A 17923-nucleotide genomic window follows, 5' to 3' on the forward strand; every position below is an offset into this window, starting at 1 on the left:
GTTCCCTACGGTTTTCAATTGCATAAATTCGATTTCCATCTTTTGAATCTCGGTTCTCGGACAGTATTCCTCGATCATAGCACATTTAAATTCTTCCCAAGGCGTAGCATACGCCTCATCAATTCCTTGCGCTTGGGCCATGGTATTCCACCATGTAAGCGCGCCATCAGAAAGTGTGCAAGATGCAAATTTCGTTTTGTTAGCCTCAGAACAATTGCTAACCCTGAATACCGATTCCAACTTTTCGAACCATCTGGTGAGACCGACAGGTCCCTCAGTGCCACTGAAGTAGTGTGGCTTGCAGCTTTGAAATTCCTTGTAAGAACACCCATCTCGGACGACAGGTGGATTGACAGGCGGTGGTGGTGGAGCTTGGGGTTGTCTTTCGGCTAGTGCAGCAGCGACTCGCTCGTTAATCATTTCCTCAATTTGTGCCGCGGTGGGGGTAGATCTCCCGTTGGCCATGATGTTCTATACAAACATTTTGACTCAAGTCAAAATCCATTATGCAAATAATAATAGTACATTATATAACAACCAACATGAAAACAGCACAACACATGTTGATTAAATAACGCAAGCAGATATAAGTACCACAAAACCATGAGATGATAACGTAAATAGAACACTTGCGCAAGAAGTAAGCAACACAAATTCCATTCATTAATGATAATAAGTTCATACATTACAATAAGTTCGTACATTACATAAGTGAAATATGAAATTACAAAAGAGATTACAATACAGAATCCAGTACAAAGTCCTACGGCGATGGTGGGTACAAGATGTCCAAAACATGAGCCAACTGCTCCTCGAGCTCAGTAACTCGAGTCTGGAGAATCTCAATCTCCCGCCTCATTTCCTCATTAGAGGAAGATGGTGGGGCAGGTGGTGCTGGCGGTGCAGGTGGAGCCGGTGGTGCTGAAGTGGATGGTCCGGCTCTGGGTGGAGACGGTAATATCTGTGGGTCGGCGGGGTACGGCACCAGCCGTTTACGAGCAGTGATCCTACGACGCCGACCATAAGCGTCAGTGACAGTACGACCAGGAATTATGCCAGCGAAGCGATACCGCTTCTTCGGCGGGGTAGAAGGTGCCTGAATCGGTCGGTCAGCGGGATCCTCCTCATCACTGGAGTCGTCAGATGAGGTGTCGTCTGAAGAGGCATCGGTGGAAGAACCGTCGTCTGAATCATGCGGTGGTGGCGCGGGTGGCTCAACATATCCGAAAGCGGCCAACATCTGTCGGTGTCGGCCTGGCGTAATCACGGCTAAGCGGCCGTCGGTAGTGCGTCGGCAAGGTGTGCACCAGTGATTACGGAAGGGACCTTGCCCGAACTCCGCGGGGATCTCCATGCCACCAATGCGAGCCAGTTGCCTCGGGGGTCTGGAAGAAGACGCCGGGATAGGCACACTAGAGCTAGCTCCAGAACTAGAGGCGCCGGGGTCGCCAGTGGGTGTCGAGGCCGGAATGTCGGCAGCAGCAGCAGCAACAGGTGCAGCAGTGGGTGGAACAATGGGGCCTGAGCCGCTCGGGATGTCAGCAGGTGGAACGTCCGACATCTGAACAAGGAAAAATAAATTTTCCATGTCAGTATGTCATAAAGCAAGGAAATAATAGGCCAACAGTTTAAATCATGTATAACAATAAGTAGCATGGCAATATCAGTAATCGTACGAAACTAGCATGCAATCGAAAGCAAGTAATAGCATGCAGTAGTGAAATCACGTAGTAGCATACGGCATATAGCAGTAACAGTAAGCAGCAGCATGCAGTAAGTTCAGCGGAAACAAGTAAACTAACAAGTTGTAGATTAGTCCAATTAGTGAATCCTACTCGGGTCGGTCTTAGACTCACTAATGCATCCTAATTCCCTACAACCAATGCTCTGATACCAAATGTGACGCCCCGTACTAAATCATCATGTACGGACCATCATCAACAGGATCATTACAAGGTTAAGTACTATATGCGTTTTCAAAACAGAGTTTGCATTCATTAATAAAAGTGACGTCATAACATACGTCAATTGTTTTACAAATCAAAAGTATGCTTCACTAAGTAGAAGCATTAAATAAGTGTACGTGACCAGAATGGTCGTTACATAACATAAGTTCATAAGTAAAAAGTTTGAATGCAAGATAAGTAGTCATGCGAATACAACTCTAGGTAGCGGGTTCTACAGCACAACAAGTATGATAGCGGAAGCGACTTCAAGCACCTGAGAAAATACATGCTTAAAAAGGTCAACACAAAGGTTGGTGAGCTATAGTTTAAGTATAACAGTAATGTAAGTAGGCCACGAGATTTCAGTGCTACAACGAGCGTTTCAAAAGTATGTAAAAGTATATGCTTAACCATGGGCACCCGGTAACTAACTTAACGTTTAATGTACCCCCTTAAAGTGCACTTGGAAAGTGCGTATAACCTCGAAGTATTAAACACTCGTTAAATGCTAGCGCGACTAGCCCGAGTGGGGATGTCAAACCCTATGAATCCATATCTAAGATTCGCGTTCACGGTTCAAAAACCAATGATTAAACGTTACCGAGCTAAAGGGAATGTTTCTGCTGTTATATAACCCACACATATATAAAGTTTAAGTACTCGTGCCTAGTATGTAAAACATAAAATCCGCATGCATTCTCAGTTCCCAAAATAAGTTAAAGTAAAAAGGGAATGCTATAACTCACAATGATTAGTAGTAACGGTAAGGTAGTAGTCGGAAAGTGGTGTGCAAGTAACGGTCCAAACGTCCTCAACCTAAGTCAAATAGCACTAAGTCAATAAGTCGTCTCAAAAGGTTTACAAGTACATAATTAAGGTCATAAGGGTCATCATCAATCATCATTAAACAAAAGGTAACAAGTAAGACTCGTTTATGAAAGTCGTTTAAAACAAAGGCTGACTTCGGTCAGTCACCACGGCCTCTACACAAACCGAACAGAGGTGAGGCCAGTGGCTATGGCTCCGTATATGAGTCGCTTAAGTGTGGTTAAATTTACAGAAGCTAACTCGTCTTCGTTTGACCGTGGTAACAGTATAAGTGCGAGTAGGTCTGAAATTTCTGCACAACGTTAAACGGACATAGTGACGATCGGAGGGCCATAAATCCTAAACCGTAACTCGGATGAAGACGAGTCCTAAATGAAAAATTATCTACTCGAAAAGTTATATCCAAAAATCAAGATGGGATCAGACCAGACCTACTGGTATGGTCCAGAAACAGCTGAACAGACCCTGTTGGACAGAAACAGTGGGTTTTGGAGAGTTCCGGTTGTCTCGGTGCTTGATGTTCATCACGGTTCTCATCCTTGATGCGTATAGCTTCAAGTGTACAACTCGTTGATGTGTTAACATCATTTTGACCAAGGTTTGTCCATAATAACTCAAGTGCAAGTGTTGTAAGTGTTTGATGAACCAAGGTTACATCAAGGCTTAGTTTCAACACTTACATGAACTTTAGAAGTATAAACAAGTTATAAACTTAAATCAACAACTAGTAAAGTGTATGTAAGCTTTATAGCTTTTGTTTATGACAAATTTAGAAGACCATAAGCTAGATAACTTAGATCTTTCAAAGGTATTTGAAGTTGTAACTAGTAAGTTACACTTCCATGTTCTTGAAACTTATAAGTTAACTTTTAAGTTCAAGAAGATTATGAGATCAAGTCTAACTTGTAGTTCTTGACCAACAAACCAACAAACAAGTAATTTAAGTGCATAAAGTAAAGAAACAAGTTAATTAAACAAGTAATTAGTTCAAGTGTTGCTCATACTTTAAAGATTCAACCAAAGTTGATCTTTAAGTAAAGTAAACCTTAAGTTTACTTCCATGACTTGCAAGTATGATTCTAACAACAAAGAACTCATAATCTTTGAAACAAATGAAGTAGAAAACTAAATAAACAAGAAAAATGATTCATGGTTGCTCATACTTTTAAAGATTCAACCAAAGTTGATCTTTAAGTGAAGTAACTTTAAAGTTACTTCAAGAACTACAAGTAATGAGTTTATACAACTATGAACTTTAGTTATTTTGAAACAAAATATGTAGAACATAACTAGAGAGATTATGTTCTTGATGTTCTTGTTAAATGCAAGATATAAATGAAGAATCGAACTAAAGAGTTGATTCTTGAAACATGTAAAAGAAGAAGTAAGTAAGTAAGTAGTAAACAACTACTAGTAATCAATTACAAGTAACAAAAGCTTTAACAAACAAAGTATGATGATGATGATTCAAGTAGCTAATGCTACGGTTTTGGTTAAGCAAGGAAGAAAGAAAAGTCTTCAAACTTACAAGATTAGAGAGCAAAAGATGGGAAAGAGAGTTGCAAGTTTGAGAGAGTGTTGTGTGTGTGAGAAAATGAGAGAGTTCTAATGAGTTTGAAATGAAAAAAAAAAGAATCAAAATGCTCCTATTACACTCCATGGCCGACGGCCAGCAGGTGGGTCAAGGGGAGGTTTTGGTTTGTTGGATAATTGCATGTAAAGAGGCTTAAAGTTGGATCTTAGATGGGTGTGCATGGGGATAGTGAGTAACAAGATTCCTAATGAATAAAACTAGCTAGTTAACATGAAACTAATACTTACAAGTTGCAAGGGTTGGGCTAAATGCCCATTAATAAGTGTAGGGTGGGCTTGGAAGCCCAAGTCATGAGTCCATTTCATTAATTAAAGCCCAAGTTCAATAAATCTCTAGTTAAACCAAATAAAGCCCAAGTAATTAATCTATCACCTTAGTTAATTAAAATGATTAATAAAATTAATCATGAATGTAAATAATATCTTAAAATATTATTCGTGCAAGTTCCGGGTGTCACAAAGACGTTTCGGGCATTTAAAGTTCAAGTACGGGCAATCAAAGCAACATGTAAATGTAATAACATACATTCGTTTAATCAAGCGTATTAATAATAATAATTATTAATAAATAACGTTGGAAAAACCAGGGTCGTTACAATTATGATTAGGATGGTCATGTTACATAAAGATGATGAAGTAAAGTGTGTTGGTGATGGATGTACGATAATGAAGTGATATTGATGATATCGATTAAGTGATGATGATGATGATAATATAGGATTAGAATGATGATATGGCTGTTATATATATGATGATGACGACTTCTATTTCCATTCGATCCTATTCAAATTTTGTGTCTTCTAATTGCGAAAAATACTGCTGATGTTGTTGAGTTATATTCTTAAAAGGAGAACATATGAGGTTACAGGTTAAATATATTTAGTTACGATTTAGATAAACAAACATGGTCCAAGGGTTGAGGGTGCTAGTGTGTTAGCAGGAGGTCATGGGTTCGAGTCCTGTTCCGGGCATTTATTTTTACAAGCTAGTTTTTTAGGTAGTTTTCATTCTGATATTTATTATTATTATTTTTATTATTATTATTATTAGTATTATTATTATTATGATTATAATTATTATTGTTATTAATATTATTATCAATATAAGTATTATTATTAAGTAATATGATTATTAATATTATCATTATTAATATAAAAAAAAAACCTTTTAAACAGGTAAATATTTTGTACATAAAATATACTTGTTACATATACTATAATTATATTAAAATTTCACATAACTATATATATATATATATATATATATATATATATATATATATATATATATATATATATATATATATATATATATATATATATATATATATATATATATATATATAACCTATTAATATTATTTATAAAAATACATACAAATAACAAACTATCGATTTTTAAATATAACATTAAACAACTATGTATATAAATATGGATACATTAATATAACTATATAAATATTAACTATTATGAATATATATATACAAATTAAACATACATAATATATAAATTAAAGATATAATAAATAAATTTGTTCAATTACGATTATATGTTTTAATATATATATATACAAATGATATAGGTTCATGAATCCAAGGCCAACCCTGCATTGTTCAGTGTCGTCATATGTATTTTTACTACAAAATACAGTATAGTGAGTTCATTTGATTCCCTTTTACTCTTTACATTTTTGGGACTGAGAATACATGCGCTATTTTTACAACTGCTTTATTAAATACTTTTGAAATATATTTTGAACTGCGAATACATGAAATGCTTTTATAAATGTTTGACGAGATAGACACAAGTAAAACATTCCTCGAATGAATTATGTGGACATGATAATTGCCACCGTTGAATTATGTAGACATGATAATTGCCACCGTTGAATTATGTGGACATGATAATTGCCACCGTTGAATTATGTGGACATGATAATTACCACCGTTGAATTATGTGGACATGATAATTGCCACCATTAAATTATGTGGACATGATAATTGCCACCATTGAATTATGTGGACATGATAATTGCCACCAATTGATGTGAATGTTATGTATCGAGAGAATGATTTTATACACAGGTTATGTTGTGACGACCCGGAAATTTCCGACTAAATTTAAACTTTATCTTTATATTATTCTGACACGATAAGCAATGTTTGTTAAGTTAAACCTCAAGGATTTTAAACTATGTTTATACATTCATTTAAACCTCGACCAAATTCCAATGATTCACGAACCATTAAATGAACATATATGAATATGTATGTATATGTGTATATGTTATAAATTGAAAATGTCAACAAAGTATTTAAACGTATAATGCTTTATATGAACGTATTTGTTTCAATATGATTATCGACGAAATTAAAAAATATATATTAAATGATTGAATTATCAGAAACATTGAATTATGATTACAAGTCTCTGTTGAGAGGTCCACTATGATTTGAGAAAATCTATTCCTCTTAACGATATTCGGAATAATTTGTAAAGCTATTTATAAATAAAAATAAAAAGTGTCATTTACGAAAGTTAGACAAAAGCTAGTGAAAAATTAGTTTCCATAATATTCTATTAATCTATTTTCAAACGTACAAAAACATTTTCAGTTTAAAAAGAACTTTATTATTAAAACGTATATAACTTTTATAAATATCTAGAATCACTTTTGACAACTCATTACATAACCAGTATAATAAATATAACGATATTTATATTTTATTTCATTAAATATATATAACGATTTAAATTAATATTATATATATTTATACGCGTACTATACATACATAGGTTTTATACTTTTACTATACTTTAACTTTACCTTTACTTTACTTTTACTTTACTTTAACTTTAATAATTTACTTTAATAATTCATACTTTAATAATTCACTTTAATAATTCACTTTAATAATTCATACTTTAATAATTCACTTTAATAATTCATACTTTAATAATTCACTTTAATAATTTATACTTTAATAATTCACTTTAATAATTCATACTTTAATAATTCACTTTAATAATTCATACTTTAATAATTCATACTTTAATAATTCACTTTAATAATTCAAAAATCTATTATAAATAGAATTCAATAGGTTTCATTATTTCATAGAAACTTGAAAATATATTTCTCTAAACTCTCTCAATCGATTTACATATATATATATATATATATATATATATATATATATATATATATATATATATATATATATATATATATATATATATATATATATATATATATATATATATATATATATACATATATGTATATATATATATATATATACATATATGTATATATATATATATATGTATATATATATATGTATATATATATATATTTGCTCTGTATTATTTCAAGATATTATTAGTATACATAAAATATTACGACGGAGTGATGTCCGAGTGATTTCAAAATAGTTTTTTTTTAAATGAGTCGAAGCTAAGGAAATTATGGGTTATAGCTATGGAGGTGATGGGTATGGTTCATGGGTATGCTCGTGAGGTCAATCTAGTGTTTATCATCTCCGTTGTATCTACGTACTTTCCTGCAATATTGAATCTCAATATTGATACGTGAGCACTCATAACTTAACTTTTATATATATCAATAGTGTATCCCTGACTAGTGCTCGAGTATATAGGATTATGCATGCTTGTACATTCGATATTGTCCTTAGATAGGTTTGTTGAATCCTGAATTAGATACATATGCTACTGAGATAGGGTATATGATATGCATGTCATTGGAAAGCTAGCGAAAAATTAAGAACTTTTCATTTAGATATCGAATGGTTTCGATGAACGGATTAGAAGTTATAGTCAACTGAATTTTAGTATTATTGTTAAAATGATTATTATTACTATCGTCGTTATTATTTTAATAGAAATATCATTGTTATTATAAAATATCATTATTACTATTATGTTAGTATTATCATTTTATCATAATACCATTTTTAGTAAATATAAATATTGTTATAGAATAATAATAATTATTATTACAAAATAATACAACTTTTACTTATTATTATTATGATCAATATTATTTTATCAAATAAATAGGGGATACAAAGATATTTTTCACCACGCGTAATATAATTACATTAATAATACTTACCACTATAGTTTTACGATATTAAGTGAACTTTATAAATTTTACTACTTAAGATATATGAAAGTATATTTTATTATATATAAACGTTAATATAAATTTTTATTAATAAATGACTTTTATTATTATAAAATCTAATAAATATATTTAAATATATAAAACGACTATAGTTAAGTTATATAATAAACACGTATAAATTTTAGAAGTCATTTTGGGTCAAGTTGACTTTTGTTGACTTTTGCATATTAGTCTCGAGCATTAGGATTGTGGTACACTATGACTTGACCAAAAATTGTTAGACAAATATTGACCAACATATAAATATATATAATTAATATAGGTTCGTGAATCCGAGGCCAACCTTGCACTTGTTAAATGACGTTATATGTATTTTTACTACGAAATACAGTATGGTGAGTTTTCATAGCTCCCTTTTTAAATGCTTTTGCATTATATATTTTTGGGCTGAGAATACATGCATATTTTATAACTGTTTTACGAAATAGGCACAAGTACTAAAACTAATTCTACGTGGGTTTAAACCAGAAATATCCCCTTAGCTTGGTAACTATAACTACTGGTGTATGACTGGTAGGCGCGAATCCTAAAGATAGATCTATTGGGCCTGACAAACCCCATCCTGACTATGGGATGCTTTAGTACTTCGAGGTTTATATAACACACCTGATTCGGTGTACTTTCAGAGGGTTAAACATGAACGTTAAGGCTTGTTACCGAGTGCCTACAACTTATAGAATACTTTCATACACTTGCACGTGTACATATATTTATAAACGAAAATCTTGTGGTCTATTAATATATTGAAATGATTGTTATGATAAACCTATGAACTCACCAACCTTTTGGTTGACACTTTAAAGCATGTTTATTTTCAGGTATTAAAGAAATCTTCCGCTGTGCATTAGCTCATTTTAAGGATATTACTTGGAGTCATTCATGGCATATTTTGAAAGACGTTGCATTCGAGTCATTGAGTTCATCAAGATTATTATTATGTCAATTATAGTTAGATGTATTATCAAATGGTGTGCATGCCGTCAACTTTCGTTGTAAAGAAAGTTTGTCTTTTAAAAATGAATGCAATGTTTGTAAAATGTATCATATAGAGGTCAAATACCTCGCGATGTAATCAGCTATTGTGAATCGTTTATAATATATATGAACGGGTCCTTTCAGTTGGTATCAGAGCGGTGGTCTTAGCGAACCAGGTCTGCATTAGTGTGTCTAACTGATAGTCGTTAGGATGCATTAGTGAGCCTGGACTTCGACCGTGTCTGCATGTCAAAAGTTTTGCTTATCATTTTTGTCGGAATTGCCTGCTTATCATTCTTAGTCTAGACACGTCTTACTGCATTGACTGCATAAATAGTGTATAGACAAAATTCATATCTTAGCGTATCTGCTAATCCATATCTTAGCGTATCTGTTACTGTAAAATTTACCTGACATATCACGTAAATTCCTCCGTAATCTACGAAATCTTTTGCTCTATATATATAGATATTCTATGTAATTAGAATACCACCCGATAGCCGAAAAATCATTTTATATCGAAAAATCCTTTATTCAATCGAACGAAATGGAATTCGTCATTAGTTCAAGTCCCTCGAATTCCGATATGGATTCCCACTCAAGCTCCGAAAGCAGTGTGACTGGAATGGATCAACCAATTAGCCATCATCTATTCTAGATGAATTGGGGATAGGTTCGTAGCCTCCTCAATAATTGGAGACAAGAAGAAGGTGATCCCTTCCATCCACCACATTGCCCTCTTGGCGATGAACCTAAAGCACTTACCGGTGAACCGGTCCGAAACACCATTTTCTCCCTCATTTCCAGAGTATCTCGTCACGATTATATACTACATTAAATTCTAGATTTTATTTATCCGCTCGTCCGAACCGACAATCACCCCGGTGTAATAGAAGAAGTCAACGAGCTTCGCGCTCGAGTAGTGGCTTTAGAGAATATGGTGCAAGGGTTACAAACACCAACAAATAACGAAGTATTAATTCATAATTTCAATTTTATTGAATAAATACTCCGTAAAAGTTATGTAATTTCTAAAGTCTTTAGGGATTATTCAGTTCTAGTTTCAACCGTAAATCAAATGAGTTTAATTTAATATTAACTCATTAAATCTATGTTACATCTGAAGAAAATATGCACATATATATTTTCATAAAGACTGTAATAATATTCTGTTGTACAAAATATTAATTGTGAAATTTTTTTTAACGGGTAGGTAATACCCGAGAGATATATAAATTCAAAATTAATATGTTACATTTTTCGAATCTGATTAAGCAAATTATCAACTATACTCTCAAAATCTCACAACAATATACATTCTTGTATAGTAATCAAAACAACCATTCTCACCCAAATTTGATTACGCATTCTGATTTTGACAAATCAAAATCGAAGTCATGATTTAACAGAAGACATCACTCTTAGATTCCTACATCTTTCAAAGCTATACTTTGGCTTCAAAATTGTGTTAGAACATCATATGTATATTAACGATTACAAACTGTGTTCAAACTCTCCGAAGTTTTTGAAGACACTTCAAACAATGAACAATCGAGATGATGATCCAACCACATATTACCCACATTTATGTACCTAAAAAGATCTCGAAACCAAAGTTATAGTTCGACGCGTATCCGTGTCAGACCCTTTGGCATTTATTAGCTAAAATGACTTTTCAATTCCTTTTCAAAGTAGACAGTTTTGTCACAGCTCCAGCAAGTCAACTTCGACTTTTCAGTCTGACTAGTCTTATTATAACCTCTATAGATACGTTGCCCTTTCGTCATCGTTACTTGGGACCTTTCATATCTCGCCACCTTAAAAATAAACTTACCAACAACTTCAATTATCTTTGACTTTTCGAAAAATCATTATATTTATTGAAATCACATTATTTACTCATTCGCATCTTGTAACGAGAATTATCATACGAATCATCGGAAAACAGTAACCAGTATTTTGAAATCTCGCAGCATGTCTACGCCAACAGTTATATGTGTACGTAAAATGTCTATCTCCTGGACTTACATACTTTGAATGTGAAGTTCTGAAAAATATTTTGAACTGCAAACTAGTTCTTGAAATGCTGACGAAGCATCAAAAACTGTAAACGATCTTAACAGTAAAAAAGTTTGATGACAAAGAATAGTAAGGTGGTAAAGCTGAGAAAAAGAGAAGGTTTGGAACTGGAAAACGGATTGAACAGACTATGAAGGAGGCTGTGGACAAATCACAAAGACTAAATCTGCCTTCAAAGAATCCAAATGATTCAGTGCCTACTAAAGTCATTAACGAATACCTTACTCTTTATTCTAAACCTTTACAGAAAAATCTTCATCATCATCCATCAATATTAAAAATTCTAAGATATTATCATATCTTTCATTATAAATATCCACGATATTTCTGAAGATATTTTCACAACTAATCTTATGTGAAGTCATTTATCTCTTTGCGCTATCAGTGTTACATCATATAAGAAACTATTAGTTTCTATATTCTATAAACTTTCGAGTTTAAATTATGAATGTTTTGAAGTAGTGTTGGGAACTGAAGCATGAGTTAGTATAATATAATGACACTTGATCAACGTGATTATATTACAGTAAGTCATGCTGAGTTTCTAATGGGACATGACGATTCACAGACCATGCCATCATCATGTTCCATGTTACACGACTCTTGTATTCTATTTAATCTCTAAAAATATCAAGAATATATTTTCTTGATGATTCGGTCTTTTCAGGGTATTCTGGTAAATTAATAATCAAGATCGTGCCATTACCATTTCCTTCTTAGAACATTAACTATGTTCATTCTAAAATTCATATCTGCGAATACTGGACCATTACAAACGTTGCTTAATCGCAAGAAGAAGAAACGAAAGGACAAAACTCCAAAATAGAAATTGGAGTATAAATCGTAGCAAATAGAAGGGAGCATTAACTGTGGATGTCAATGATTATAGAAGACAAAAGCAGGGGCTTTGAAATATAAGGGAAGATATAAAACCCAACAACCACCCAAAAATTATAAACCGTATATATCGATGCATATAACAATATAAAGACACGGAAGAACTAAAAACACTATAAAACCGAGAGTATAGTAGAAGTAAATAGATTCTTCTGGAGGCAGATGAAAAAGAAGAACGACAGATATGAAAGTGAGGAGTATATCGAGAATCAGTACTGGATGAAGCATATTGACAAATACTTTAAAATATGAGTTGAGGGAGAGAGAATAGAAGGTGTGAGTTGTAAAAAAACGAAGGATGTGGATTTATAATGAAATACCCGACAGAGAAATCAAGATGGATTATCGTATTAATTCGAAGAGAATCATAATCTCCTTAATCACCGAAGCATCAAATCTAACATAGATTACAAAGATTTTCTTTAAATTCGGAGATCAATTGTGATGATGTCAAAAGATATGACGAATCACTATAATCTTATTTCCTTCATTTACGATAACTTCCCTCATACGCTTCGAGTAATCGAATTATTTTATCCATACTTCTTAGACATGATAAAACTTCATAATCGTTACGTCATAATTACATTCTCATTGTTAGCCATAACGACCTCTATCAAATTTCGGGGACGAAATTTCTTTAACGGGTAGGTACTGTGACGACCCGGAAATTTCCGACTAAATTTAAACTTTATCTTTATATTATTCTGACACGATAAGCAATGTTTGTTAAGTTAAACCTCAAGGATTTTAAACAATGTTTATACATTCATTTAAACCTCGACCAAATTCCAATGATTCACGAACCATTAAATGAACATATATGAATATGTATGTATATGTGTATATGTTATAAATTGAAAATGTCAACAAAGCATTTAAACGTATAATGCTTTATATGAACGTATTTGTTTCAATATGATTATCGACGAAATTAAAAAATATATATTAAATGATTGAATTATCAGAAACATTGAATTATGATTACAAGTCTCTGTTGAGAGGTCCACTATGATTTGAGAAAATCTATTCCTCTTAACGATATTCGGAATAATTTGTAAAGCTATTTATAAATAAAAATAAAAAGTGTCATTTACGAAAGTTAGACAAAAGCTAGTGAAAAATTAGTTTCCATAATATTCTATTAATCTATTTTCAAACGTACAAAAACATTTTCAGTTTAAAAAGAACTTCATTATTAAAACGTATATAACTTTTATAAATATCTAGAATCACTTTTGACAACTCATTACTTAACCAGTATAATAAATATAACGATATTTATATTTTATTTCATTAAATATATATAACGATTTAAATTAATATTATATATATTTATACGCGTATTATACATACATAGTTTTTATACTTTTACTATACTTTAAGTTTACCTTACTTTACTTTTACTTACTTTAACTTTAATAATTCACTTTAATAATTCATACTTTAATAATTCACTTTAATAATTCATACATTAATAATTCACTTTAATAATTCATACTTTAATAATTCACTTTAATAATTCATACTTTAATAATTCACTTTAATAATTTATACTTTAATAATTCACTTTAATAATTCATACTTTAATAATTCACTTTAATAATTCATACTTTAATAATTCATACTTTAATAATTCACTTTAATAATTCAAAAATCTATTATAAATAGAATTCAATAGGTTTCATTATTTCATAGAAACTTGAAAATATATTTCTCTAAACTCTCTCAATCGATTTACATATATATATATATATATATATATATATATATATATATATATATATATATATATATATATATATATATATATTTGCTCTGTATTATTTCAAGATATTATTAGTATACATAAAATATTACGACGGAGTGATGTCCGAGTGATTTCAAAATAGTTTTTTTTAAATGAGTCGAAGCTAAGGAAATTATGGGTTATAGCTATGGAGGTGATGGGTATGGTTCATGGGTATGCTCGTGAGGTCAATCTAGTGTTTATCATCTCCGTTGCGTCTACGTACTTTCCTGCAATATTGAATCTCAATATTGATACGTGAGCACTCATAACTTAACTTTTATATATCAATAGTGTATCCCTGACTAGTGCTCGAGTATATAGGATTATGCATGCTTGTACATTCGATATTGTCCTTAGATAGGTTTGTTGAATCCTGAATTAGATACATATGCTACTGAGATAGGGTATATGATATGCATGTCATTGGAAAGCTAGCGAAAAATTAAGAACTTTTCATTTAGATATCGAATGGTTTCGATGAACGGATTAGAAGTTATAGTCAACTGAATTTTATTATTATTGTTAAAATGATTATTATTACTATCGTCGTTATTATTTTAATAGAAATATTATTGTTATTATAAAATATCATTATTACTATTATGTTAGTATTATCATTTTATCATAATACCATTTTTAGTAAATATAAATATTGTTATAGAATAATAATAATTATTATTACAAAATAATACAACTTTTACTTATTATTATTATGATCAATATTATTTTATCAAATAAATAGGGGATACAAAGATATTTTTCACCACGCGTAATATAATTACATTAGTAATACTTACCACTATAGTTTTACAATATTAAGTGAACTTTATAAATTTTACTACTTAAGATATATGAAAGTATATTTTATTATATATAAACGTTAATATAAATTTTTATTAATAAATGACTTTTATTATTATAAAATCTAATAAATATATTTAAATATATAAAATGACTATAGTTAAGTTATATAATAAACACGTATAAATTTTAGAAGTCATTTTGGGTCAAGTTGACTTTTGTTGACTTTTGCATATTAGTCTCGAGCATTAGGATTGTGGTACACTATGACTTGACCAAAAATTGTTAGACAAATATTGACCAACATATAAATATATATAATTAATATAGGTTCGTGAATCCGAGGCCAACCTTGCACTTGTTAAATGACGTTATATGTATTTTTACTACGAAATACAGTATGGTGAGTTTTCATAGCTCCCTTTTTAAATGCTTTTGCATTATATATTTTTGGGCTGAGAATACATGCATATTTTATAACTGTTTTACGAAATAGGCACAAGTACTAAAACTAATTCTACGTGGGTTTAAACCAGAAATATCCCCTTAGCTTGGTAACTATAACTACTGGTGTATGACTGGTAGGCGCGAATCCTAAAGATAGATCTATTGGGCCTGACAAACCCCATCCTGACTATGGGATGCTTTAGTACTTCGAGGTTTATATAACACACCTGATTCGGTGTACTTTCAGAGGGTAAAACATGAACGTTAAGGCTTGTTACCGAGTGCCTACAACTTATAGAATACTTTTATACACTTGCAAGTGTACATATATTTATAAACGAAAATCTTGTGGTCTGTTAATATATTGAAATGATTGTTATGATAAACCTAAGAACTCACCAACCTTTTGGTTGACACTTTAAAGCATGTTTATTCTCAGGTATTAAAGAAATCTTCCACTGTGCATTAGCTCATTTTAAGGATATTACTTGGAGTCATTCATGGCATATTTTGAAAGACGTTGCATTCGAGTCATTGAGTTCATCAAGATTATTATTATGTCAATTATAGTTGGATGTATTATCAAATGGTGTGCATGCCGTCAACTTTCGTTGTAAAGAAAGTTTGTCTTTTAAAAATGAATGCAATGTTTGTAAAATGTATCATATAGAGGTCAAACACCTCGCGATGTAATCAACTATTGTGAATCGTTTATAATATATATGAACGGGTCCTTTCATATGTGTATGCTATTTTTGTGCACGAGATATGTGTACAGTTACTAAGATTTATGGAAAAATGGTTTTGTACACGAAATAGGTGTACTGTATTTAAATCTTGTGGTCTATCAAAATGATGAATTTTATTGCTTATGATGAACCTATGAACTCACCAACCTTTTGGTTGACACTTGAAAGCATGTTTATTCTCAGGTATGAAAGGAATCTTTCCCTGTGCATTTTCTCATTTTAAAGATATTACTTGGAGTCATTCATGGCATATTTCAAAAGACGTTGCATTCGAGTTGTTGAGTTCATCAAGATTATTATTAAGTCAACTATAGTTGGATGTATTATGAAATGGTATGCATGTCGTCAACTTTCGATTTAAAGAAAGTTTGTCTTTTAAAAACGAATGCAATGTTTGTAAAATGTATCATATAGAGGTCAAGTACCTCGCGACGTAATCATATGTTATTGTATTCGTCCTTATGGATTAGGACGAGTCGTCTCAAGAAAGAGCTTCTAACATGCAACATAAAAAAGCATGTTATGCTTACGGGTTAGTGATGTTCGCTTCTCACCAAAGTGAGAAAAAAGAACATCAGATTACAACTTTTAAATTAAACCTTCCCACAAGTGACGGATTCAGTAGTTGGGGTGAGAAACAAGGTTTTTAGATTATTACGGGGCTGTTGGACATTACGTAACCCCCGTCCTTTTGAAAACATTACTACATGCTGTCTTGTCAACGGCCACAACGGTTACGTTCCACAAGATCAAGGATGGGAGATTGTATTAATAAAACCAGAATGAATGAATTGTTTATGGACTTATGAATTACGTGTCTTTATTGCTTTTGCTGAACGACTTACGTATTAACTAGAATTGTCTTCACAATTGTCTTGTATCAAAGATATTGTGTGCTATATTTTATACTATATGTAAAATAGCAGTATTGTAAATTTGTAAAATATTGTATATAAGTTTGAATGCGAAATATTATTGTAATCAGTTTTTCATATAGAATTGTAGTAGTTGAATTGTATATTAGCTACTAAGTATGAACTTAACGGGTAAGTACTACCCGAATGGAAAATTATAAAATGTTAATATGAAGAAAAAGCTTTTATAAATAAGTTCATATTATGCTACAAAATACTATTGACTACAAAATACTTAGTTGAATTCTATTTTTGAAGGAAATGGCACCGACTACTCGTCAAAACTTGAACATGAGCTAGGAAGACTTCCGTGTTTTCCTTGCTGCGAACATAGCCGCAGTGCAGACTGCAATGCAAAATAACAACAATAACTCTGGTTCTAGCAGTGGAACTAATTCCACAAGAAATCGTGTAGGATGCTCCTACAAAGAATTCACTGCCTGCAAACCTCTGGAATTCGATGGAACTGAGGGTCCAATTGAAATGTCTCGTTCTTATTGATTAAAAATGTTCCATATTAATTGATTTCGTTGCTAGGTTTTGACCTCTATATGAGACGTTTTTCAAAGACTGCATTCATTTTAAAACAAACCATAACCTTTATTTCATCAATAAAGGTTTAAAAAGCTTTACGTAGATTATCAAATAATGATAATCTAAAATATCCTGTTTACACACGACCATTACATAATGGTT

The sequence above is a fragment of the Rutidosis leptorrhynchoides genome, chromosome 2 (assembly GCF_046630445.1).
Source record: "Rutidosis leptorrhynchoides isolate AG116_Rl617_1_P2 chromosome 2, CSIRO_AGI_Rlap_v1, whole genome shotgun sequence".
In the NCBI taxonomy this organism is placed as follows: domain Eukaryota; kingdom Viridiplantae; phylum Streptophyta; class Magnoliopsida; order Asterales; family Asteraceae; genus Rutidosis; species Rutidosis leptorrhynchoides.